General features: G+C 37.4%; 1 long non-coding RNA gene across 1 annotated transcript; it reads left to right on the forward strand.

Moving 5' to 3' along the window:
- The first annotated feature begins 980 nt into the window (after positions 1-980).
- On the forward strand, positions 981-5478 carry LOC122298527. Its single transcript, XR_006239434.1, has 2 exons — positions 981-1645; positions 5272-5478. It is a non-coding gene; the product is annotated as an uncharacterized LOC122298527 (long non-coding RNA).
- The last annotated feature ends 5119 nt before the right edge of the window (positions 5479-10597 follow it).

The following is a 10597-nucleotide window of genomic DNA, read 5'->3' on the forward strand; positions in this document are numbered from 1 at the left end:
CTTTTTATAATTTAGATATGTAAAATCCAAAAGCATCAAATTACAAAGGTGTTTGACCTATTTTTCCTTTCGACAAAAATGGCTGTGTACACTTGCACTTATCTTGTCAATGGGGACCCACCCGTTGGAACATACCCAGTGCAAAAAGTTGGACCCAGCCGTCAGGTCCATGCATCGATTGGATACGATCATAAATTCTTCAACATGAACGGCTCGTCATCGGCCCAACAGGATCTTATTTAGGATCTACAGCCACATAAAAAACAACAAATGTGCCTACTGTATAGAATTTTTTTTTAATTTTTATAAAAAGATCATAATATTATTTAAAAATATTTTCTTAATTAGTAAATAAATAAATAAACAAAGAATCGGTGGCTTTTCGTCTGTGGGACTGGCATAAGACTGTTATTTATCATCCTCTTCTATTTCCTTCCTTATTTTATCATTCTTCAAACCCAACCATCACATTCTAAATTGGTATTTATTATTTCTATCAAAGTAATATTTATCATTTTGGTATTTATTTTTTTAGAAAAATGCTTTATATCCGATATCATTGAAAGACAAAAATGACCGATGCTTTATATTGTTTCCTTTTTTTTTTTTTTTTTGTAATTTTTTTTTCAATTACGAAAAAAAAAAATCGATCACTTTGTCGGGTCAATTCTGTCGGTCAACGTAGTAGGAAACATCAATTTAACAGATTTTTTAAGAGATAAATATTTGATGCCCAAAGCTGATAATTATTTCATTTTGAAATAGTCTTTGATCAATTTGAAGAAATTTTTAAGAGTAGAAAATTGGTTTTTCTTGACACATCATGTTGATCATTTGGCGACATATTAAAAGAAAATAATAATAATAATTAAAAGCAAAGAACATTTTTTTTCCTTCTTTTTGTGGATGAAAAAATGTGAGTGTTTATTTTCACTTCATGATAAAGAGCAGCCTTTCTTCGTCGGAAGTTTCACTTCATTGACTGATTGCTTCAGCAACCCCACAAATTAATTACCACGACCTTGACTTTAAAGGCTTCCTCCATATGAGTAGCAGTACTTGCTTTGGCAACCAAACAATTTAGTCGGCTAGACATTAATTGGTTCACACGTCTTTGTTTTTTCTTTTAAGTTCAGCCTTTCCCGGAAGACGCCTCCTCCATCAACTACCTGCTTTAGCAAGTCCACACACAAACCATGATCCAACGCTTATAAAAGCATACCGATTGAAACAATTTCCTTCAAACAAAGAAAAAAACAGAGTAAGAAATGGGTGTCAGGTATCTGCTCATGACCTTAGTGTTCTATGGAGGACTACTACTACTCTTTGGATCCACGGCTTTCATGGGTACCCATGTCTCTTTGTCTAATTACTTTGATCAACCTCCATCCAACCACTTCTATCCTAAATATTTGAAGGTGGTTTCCCGGAAAAAGAGCACACCACCACCGCCAGCCCCTATTTTGAATGTACCAGTTCATTATAGGCGGCTGCCGCCGCCGCCACCACCACCAGCCCCTGCTCGGAATTTACCACAACATCAGCGCATACCTCCATCTATGCCAAATCCGAGCCTGAAGCCATCACCACCACCACCAACATCGTCAAAGTTGGAATCATCGCCGCTGCCACCAGTATGAAGAAGGTCAATACTTTGTCAATACTTTATAGAAAGTTACACCTTTTTTATGTACCCAGCCATCAGGTACGTGCATCGATTGAATATGATCATAAATTCTTCAAGATGATTCAGCCGCTACCCATCAGCCCAACAGGCTGTTATTTATGTGGTTATCGAATAAGTTATTTTATTTCTTTTTATACATTTATTTTATGTCTTCAAATATTCTCTTCTAAGAAGGAATTTATAACGTTATTAAAAAATACTTTCTTAATTATTAAATAAAAAAGAAAAACAAAGAATCGGTTGTCATCACTGGTGGGTTTTGGTACGTGAGACTAGAATTATCCTGATATTTATCATCCTCTTCTATTTCCTTCCTTATTTTATCATTCTTTAACCCCAACCATCACATTCTAAATGGAAAAATATAATTATAAGTATAATTATGCACTAATCTGTACATCAATATGATATGATTGGTCAAAAAATAAATTTTATTAAGAACAATATTAATTTAAATTTTAAATATGAATAAATCAATATTAGTATACAGATTAATACACGACTCTACTTGTATATAGTAGAACTCATTCTAAATTGATATTTACTATTTACTATTTCTATTAACATAATATTTATCATTTTGGTATTTATTATTTTAGAAAAATGCTTGTATGTTCGATGCTTTTTTTTTTTTTTTTGGGAAATTACGAAGAAAAGCATTGAATACTTTGTCGGGTCAATGCTGTCGGTCGGTAAACGTAATTGGAGCCATCGTATTAACAGATTTTTAAAGAGATAAATATTTGATGCCCAAAGCTCTCAACTAATATTTCATTTTGAAATAGTGTTTGATAAATTGATCAATTTGAAGAAATGTTTTAAGATTAGAAAATTCTAAAAATTCTGAGGGTTTTTCATGACTATTTGACGTCATATTAAAAGAAAATAACAATAATAATTAAAAGCAAAGAATATTTTTTATTTTCAACTTTATGTAGATTAAAAGATGTGAATGTTTATCAACCCAACAGCTTTAGCAACCACACAAACTACAACGTAGATATACTTGGTCGCCAAAGAATTTAGTCGGCTAGACATTAATTGGTTCCTCCGTCTTTGTTTTTTCTTTAAGTTCAGCCTTTCCCAGAAGGCGGAAGCCCCCTCCATTGACTACTTGCTTTAGCAAGTCCACACCCAAATCATGATCTAATTAAACATTAAGATACCCACAGCTCTATTAATCATCATACACTTTTATTAAGATACCCACAGCTCTATTAATCATCATACACTTTATAAAAGCATACCGATCGAAACAATTTCCTTCAAACAAAGAAAAAAAATAGAGTAAGAAATGGGTGTCATGATCATAAGGTTTCTGCTCATGACCTTAGTGTTAATCTATGGAGGACTATTACTACTCTTTGGATTCGCTTTAATCGGTGCCCACGCCTTTGTGTCCTACTACTTCTGATCAACCTCAATCCAACCACTTCTATCCTAAATATTTAAGGTAGTTTCCCGCAGAGAGAGCTAACCACCGCCCCCTACTCAAAATTTACCACAAATTCATCACGTCGTACCTCCATCTGGGCCGAGTACGAGGATTAATGGGCAGTTGGCACCACCACCACCAGCATAATCAAGGTTGGAATCATCGCCGTTGCCACTAGTATGAAGAAGGTCAATGTCACTGTTAACACCACCAACATCTCCATGTTTGTGATATTCCTTTTTACGTGTATTTTTATAGAATGAATATTTTAATTTAATTAAAATATTGATTCTTTTATTTTAAATTTATTGAACTTTAATTAGATTTATTGCTTGCGAAATTTATTTTGAGGTACTTTCTTAATATTAATTATTATTTTATTTTTTAATTACTGTTTAATTTAATTTAGTTTATTTTTAGATTTAAAATTTTGTTGTTAGTTTCTATTAGTTATTTATTATATTTTAGCAAGGTATTGTGTTTAAATTATTTTATTCAATTTATAGTTTTTAAAATTACTTTCGTTGGATTAGTTTCTGAACCTTAGAGGTGAGGACTGAACGTCATTTCTTTTTCCCATATTTTCTTTTTCTCTTTTTATTTTTCTTCTTCCTCTTTCTTTTCCCTTTTTCTTTCTTTTTCCCTCATTTTTCTTCCGGTTCTCTCTCTCTCTCTCTCTCTCTCTCTCTCTCTCTCTCTCTCTCTCTCTCTCTCTCTCTCTCCCTGCACACTCTCTTTCTCCTTCATCCTCTTCCGCCATTTCCTTCGTCCCGCCCAGACTGCTGCCGTTCACAGCCCCCACCGTTCGACTCCAAGTTGTTAGCTGTCGTGGGCTCCTCCAAGTTGTACGGTTTTTCCTCCATTTCGCTGCCGTCATTCCACCTTCGGCCACCACTTCATCATCGACCTTTTGCCGACCTAGCTCACCTATTTCCAGCTCCAATCCGTTGTCGGAGCAATTCTCACGAGCTCAACTTCGTTTTGGTCTTTTTTCACTTCCACCGTCGTTTTCATCGCCACCCACGGCCAACCCCCACTTCCACTAACTTCATAAACACATCTAATCCATTTCTTATCAATCCCAAATCTTGGTTCATCTCCATTCAAAAGTTGGTGTTTTATAACCCAAGGCCACAATGTATTTTACATTGTTACGTTGCTTTTCCTCCACCTTTTGCAGCACGTTGATCTTTCAAAAAATATTATTTAGCACTATAAGTATTTTCCAAACTTCTTTTTAGATTTAAGTATATTATTGATTTTATAATAAATTATGATTGGTTGGTTATGCCGAACTGAGTCTGAAGAGTTCGGGAGTTAGATAGATTGAAGGACGGAGTTATTTGTATGTTAGTTGATGTTGAGATTTGTTGGATATTTTGTGTCTTGATGTGTGCATTGCATAGAGCATGCATGTTCATGTTTGAAAAAGAAAATTAGATTTTTCACATAATGGCATACATGTACATGTGTTGAATATTGAAAATTGGATTTTTATGTGTAAATGGATTTTTGGGTGCGTGTATCACGACCCCAATCCAAGATGGGGTATTATCTCAGTAGAGCTCCTCTGGTCACTTAGGAGCGCAATATACTGAGTGACGTCCCTTGAGTTCTTGTTGGGCGACAATGGGAGCGGACGTGATGGTAACGCTCTCGTACCAACTCTGTGGCCCCTCTGCTGGTAGGGGTTAGAGGATGTTTGGCTACGTAAGCGTTGGGTGCGGAATTGGGCATCGCTAGTTATGAAGTCACACGCATGGTCGTACCCATGGTGTGACGAAGAGAGCCAGGGTGTGCGGATGACCCCTAGGAGAGGTCATGGTGCATTCGGTTAATGAAAATGTGAATTGATTTTAGACTTCGATTTTGGGCCATTTTTTGGAAAAATGGCGAGGAAAAGTGAAAAAAGAATTATTTTTGGGCCAAATGTGACTTTTGGCGTGAATTGGAAAATGAATTATTTTTCGGCCAAATGTGATTTTTGGCATGAGTTGGAAAGGAAATATTCTTTGAGAAAAGATTATTTTTGGATCTCATACATATGGCATTTTGTTTATACATATTGTTGAGCTTTAATGTATTTTTTTTTTTATCTTGTGGGTGTTTGGATTATTACTTACCTGCGGTATCGTCTTTGATACCTTAGACTTTGATGCAGATGAGGAGGAGGAGGCTAGTCTGAGGAGGCGGCTCCACCAGAATATTGAGTTGGAGTCACTTGTATTGTTGAAAAATATTTCCCTTACCTTTATTTTATGTATTTTGGATTTCTGACAATGTTAAACTTGTAATATTTTGATACGTTTGTTTTAAGTGAATTTGTATTTAAATAAAATTATGGTACTTAGTTGAAGACTTTTATTATCCGCTGCGTGGTTTTTTTTTGTACACGTGTTACATATATACACACACTTGGCACTCAACGATGGGATGCGTGACCCGTGTTGTCATAATCCCGACGCCTCGATTTCCATGTGTCCGTATTTGGGAGTTGGGGACGTCACAATGTTGATGTGATAAAGGAAATAGCTAAAGTTCTTGGTTGCTTTACTACTATGGTTGAAAGAGATCAATTATTTTGAGATGTTCTTTCTTGAATTCGGTTTCCACTATATATTAAGATAATAAATTTGATTCCCTTTCTCTTAATAAATAAGGGGTTTTCAGGGTGAATTAATCTCTTTTAAGTAGTCAAGATTTGAGAAATATCATGATATGCTCAAAGACAAACTTTGATGAGTCCGATTTGAACCCAAACCCTAATCTAATTCCTTTGTATGTCTTGCAGTTCACCAACCACTCTTTATCTTCTTTTTTTCTCATATTGATTTAAGAAATCAGCTTGCATATTAACCAAGTTTGAATGTTTCAGCTGAGAATTGATTCAATTGAACCTAGTCTTCAAGGCTCCTTTTTGTACCTTGTCACACACCCAACACAAAATACTTGTAGTACAGAAAAAACCAAAATTTTCTAAGCACTTTTGTTTTCGAACCTTTGGGGCAACTACCCCCACTCCCAACAAAATTCAATAGCACTCATGGGAGATCTAGATGTGTCTGTAAATATAAGTGATTATTAAATAGTCTCGTAGTGTGGACATATACATGGTGCTCTCATCCTATTATAAGATGTTATATCAATTAATATTGATAAGTATATAAATCATTTTAAATATACAATATGCTAAGACACAAAGAAAATTACTGACTCGAAACTTGGCATAAATCATTTATTGAACTACCATGATGATTAAGGAGAGAACTTGCCATTTACTCCATGAGTAGATAGTTTTTTCCCAAGGTGATACCCGGTCGTCGCTGGCTGTCCACCCCTAAACTTAACTCTAAAATCGTCATTGTTGTTTTCTCATTTAAGCTTTTTTTTATCTTTTTGTTGGAATTTTGTTATCAATATTGTATAAAATGAACTGAGCAAGGAGGCCCCTAGCTTTCAATGCACTGCAGTTTGATTCTAATATCTAACTTGTTTCTCGTCCATTCTCATAAGATGACTAGTGTTGTCCAAATCTATTGATGAAATTTTGCGGAATGGCCGAAAATTAGACAAGTCCCTAATAAGTAGCAACACTTGGTGGTAGATCTATCATCAAGCGGGTCTCCAGCCTAGTCAGCACCAGAATAAGCCCAATGCTCAAGGGATGAGTGTGAGGAAAAATCAAGTCCATGAAATAGAGTTCCCTTGACATAATGCAAGATACAAAGAACGACATCATAGTGGGTAGATTGAATAGTACTCATAAATTGGCAAACCAAGTGTACTGCATAGGAAATATCTAGTTGTGTGATGGTAAGATAAATAAGACTAATGACTAGTTGCCTGTAGAGAGTAGCATTGGAAAGAGTCCCATCATCAGTGGCAAGAAGGTTAACATTGGTCTCAAGAAGATTGTTGCCAATCTTGTTATCAGTCAAAATAGTATGGCAAAGCAAATCATAAGCATATCTAAATTGGAAGAGGAAATAACGTCCATCTATACCAGAAGTAACCTCAAGTCCAAGAAAGTAGTTGAGTCTGCCTGAGTCCTTCATCTTGAAATTCTGACACAGAAAGTTTGGAAGACTTTATATCTTAGAAATGTCATTCCTGGTGATAATCATGTCATCAATATATAGAAGGATGATAATAATACCCGCATAAGTGGTCTATAAAAATAGGGCAATCATATGAGCTAGAAACAAAACCTTGTTGAGCAACCGCGGGATTGAATTTGGCAAACCACGCATGAGGAGCTTTCTTGAGATCATATAGAGCACGATGAAAACTGTAGACTTTGTGAGGAGGATGCTCATAGCCAGGTGGAGGTTTCATATATACTTATTTAACAAGATCACCATTCAAGAAGGCATTCTTGACATCCATCTAAAATAAGCAAACTGCATCAATTGCAATCAAACATCTAAGAGACGTAACTCTTGCAACAAATGCAAAGTATTAACTTTTAGTCTTTTTTAGTGTTTCTACCATTTCCCTGTGGAATCGACACCCCAATCTATATTGCAAGAACCACATTATTTTTTAGACATAATCAGATTTTGGAGCCGTTGCTGGGGAGACGGTTCAAGAAGCGCATTCAAAGAAGAGGTTTGCTGATTTGACACACCAAGGGTGATAAACTTGCTCCTTTCTTTTTTTGTTTTCTTTTAATTTTATATTTAGTTTTTTTTTTCCTTTCTCTTTAAGTGTTTGCATGCATAGATATAGAGACGAGTTAGGTAGATCATTTGCAAGGAGACCTGAAGTAGACACTAATTGGCGTAGTGAAAGGCAAACAAAGTAAACAAATAGGAAATTTGTGTTTCCCAGTGATAAAGAAATCCAACTGAATTAGAAGAACACCATGATAGTAATTTTATTCAGAAGAGAACATAATCACCAACGTATTAAAATACCCAGTCCTCTTATAAGGAAGATAGAACAACTTATGGAAACTTATTTAGAGTGAAAAGAAGCTTGCTGTAAAAGTTAACAAGGAAACTTTATTCGAATGGAAATAAAATCTATAAAAACAACGACTCGGTTATCTTGAATTCTTTTGGAAAGTTGCTGCAACCTTTCACAATTCATGGTTGAATTTTCTGGTCCATCATTTGTATGTCGCGTACTGCATCAAATTCTTCCCCACTTGGAATGAAGCTCGGCCTTGAGTTGTAGTCAGGGTAGAGTAGCTCATCTAGTGGATGGTACTCGAAGATATCTGCCACGCTGAAAGTAGAGGAAATTAACATATTACCAGGGAGGTCGAAGACATAAGCATTATCATTTATCCTCTTGACAATTCAACAAGGTCCAAACTTTTTATTCTGCAACTTGTTGCAAGTTCCCACAGGAAATCGCAACTTTCGAAGATGAACCATCACCAAGTCCCCCTCTTGAAAAACTTTAGCTCGCCTGTGCTTGTCCATTGCTTGCTTGTAAAGTGGTTAGCCCTTTCCAAATTGAGAAGAACATCCGAATGGACTTGTTGAATTCTTTTTGCCATGTTCTCTACTGTGACGCCCCCAAATCCCCATGCACGGACATGGGAAAATCGAGACGTCCAGATGATGACATCACGGGTCATCATCCTATCGACGAGTGTCAAATGTGTGTAAAAGCAACAAATGTGCAAAAAGAAATATGCAGTGGATAACGAAAGTCATGACTAAGTACCGAAATTTTTCTTGTTTAATACAAAGCTGTTCAAAACATACATAAATAAATATTACAAAACGCAAATATAGTTTCAAATCAAATACAAAACATAAACTTCAACACCGCCGCGAAGCCGCATCCTCGAGCTTAGCCTTCTCCTCCTCATCCTCGATCTCTGCACCAAAATCTACGGTACCAAAAATGGTGCCGCAGGTAAGTAAAAATCCAAACACCACCAGATAAAAACATATAGAACTCAAACAATATGCATAAAATGATGCCAATGCACAAAACCCATAAAACCATATTTTTCCACGCACGCCAAAAATCCCATTTGGCCCATATCAAACTCAATCCATTAACCAATTAATCCGTATGTACCATGACCTCCCCTAGGGGTCATCCGTACGCCCTGGCTCCAGTGCCACACCGCAAGTAACGACCACGCATGTGACACCTAAACGAGCGATGCCCAGTTTCGCGCCCCGCGCTTTCGTAGCCAACCATCCTCTAGCCCTCGCCAGTGAAGGGCCACGGAGTCGGTGCGTAGAGCGATGCTCTGTTCTGCGCCCGGCGCGTTCGTAGCCAAGCATCCCCTAGCCCCTGCTCCCGTCGTCGTCCAGCAACAACTCAGGGAACGTCACTCAGTTTATTACGCTCTCGAGTGACCAGAGGAGCTCCACCGGGATAATACCCCATCCCGGCTTGGAGTCGTGATATACACGTACCTGAAAATCCACTTACGCTCATAAAACAGGATTTTCTCAATTTAATTAAAACGCACGTGCATGCACCATGTAAATGCGATATCAATGCACAAAACAATCATCCATCCATAAATTAATAAAACAAGTAACTCCGTCCTCCATCCATTCGACCCCCGAACTCCTCGGACTCAGTCCGGAATCAGCCAACCAACAACAAATAATTATTGAATGAGCAAAATATATTTAAATCTAAAAGTAGGGTTTGGAAAATACTTACAGCGCTATATGGTATTTTTAGAAAGCTCGCGGCGTTGCAAACGACGGAAGGAAAGCAACGTAACAGTGAAATTTCTCTGCGGCTGTGGGTTGTAAAATACTCACTTTTGAACGGGGACAAACCAAGGCTCAGGATTGATAGGGTATGGTCTAAGGATGTTTATGAAGCTAGTGGAAGTGGAGTTTGACCGTGGGTGGTGGCGGAAACGGCGGAGGAAGGGCCGAAATGCCCAAAACGGAAACTAGCTCGTGAGAGCTGTTCCGGTGACTGTTAGAGGCCGGAAAAGGGTGGGTTAGTACGGCAAGGAGTCGGTGATGAAGTGGTGAAGAACTGGTGGCCGGAGGTGGAGTGACGGCGGCAGATCGAAGCAAAAACCGTTCGGCTCGAAGGTGGATTTCCGGCTCAACGGCGGCTCTGTTGGTGATGGAATTTTGTGGGGTGGTTCACCGGAGGGAGGGAAAGATTTTGGTAGGGGTGGTGTGGCTCACGCCGCCGGCGAGCGGCGGCCCTGGGTGGCTGGCCGAAACGACGTGAGGGAGAGGAGAGAGAGAGCGCGGGGGAGAGAACCGGGGAGGGAAAAAGAGAAAGAAAAAAAAGAAAGAAAAAGGAAAAAGAAAGAAAAAGAGAAAGAAGAAAAAAGGAAAAGAGAAAAAGAAAAGATGGAGGGAAGAAATGAGGTCCAATCCTCACTCCGGAAAACAAAACAGATCCGCCGAAAACGAGATTAAAAATATTAAAACGACTAAATAAATTAAACACCGCATCAAATAAATAAAAACCAATTTAAAATGCAATAATTTAAAATAAATAAGTAAATATATTAATTAAATTAA

This window comes from Carya illinoinensis, chromosome 16 (genome assembly GCF_018687715.1).
Source record: "Carya illinoinensis cultivar Pawnee chromosome 16, C.illinoinensisPawnee_v1, whole genome shotgun sequence".
NCBI lineage: Eukaryota > Viridiplantae > Streptophyta > Magnoliopsida > Fagales > Juglandaceae > Carya > Carya illinoinensis.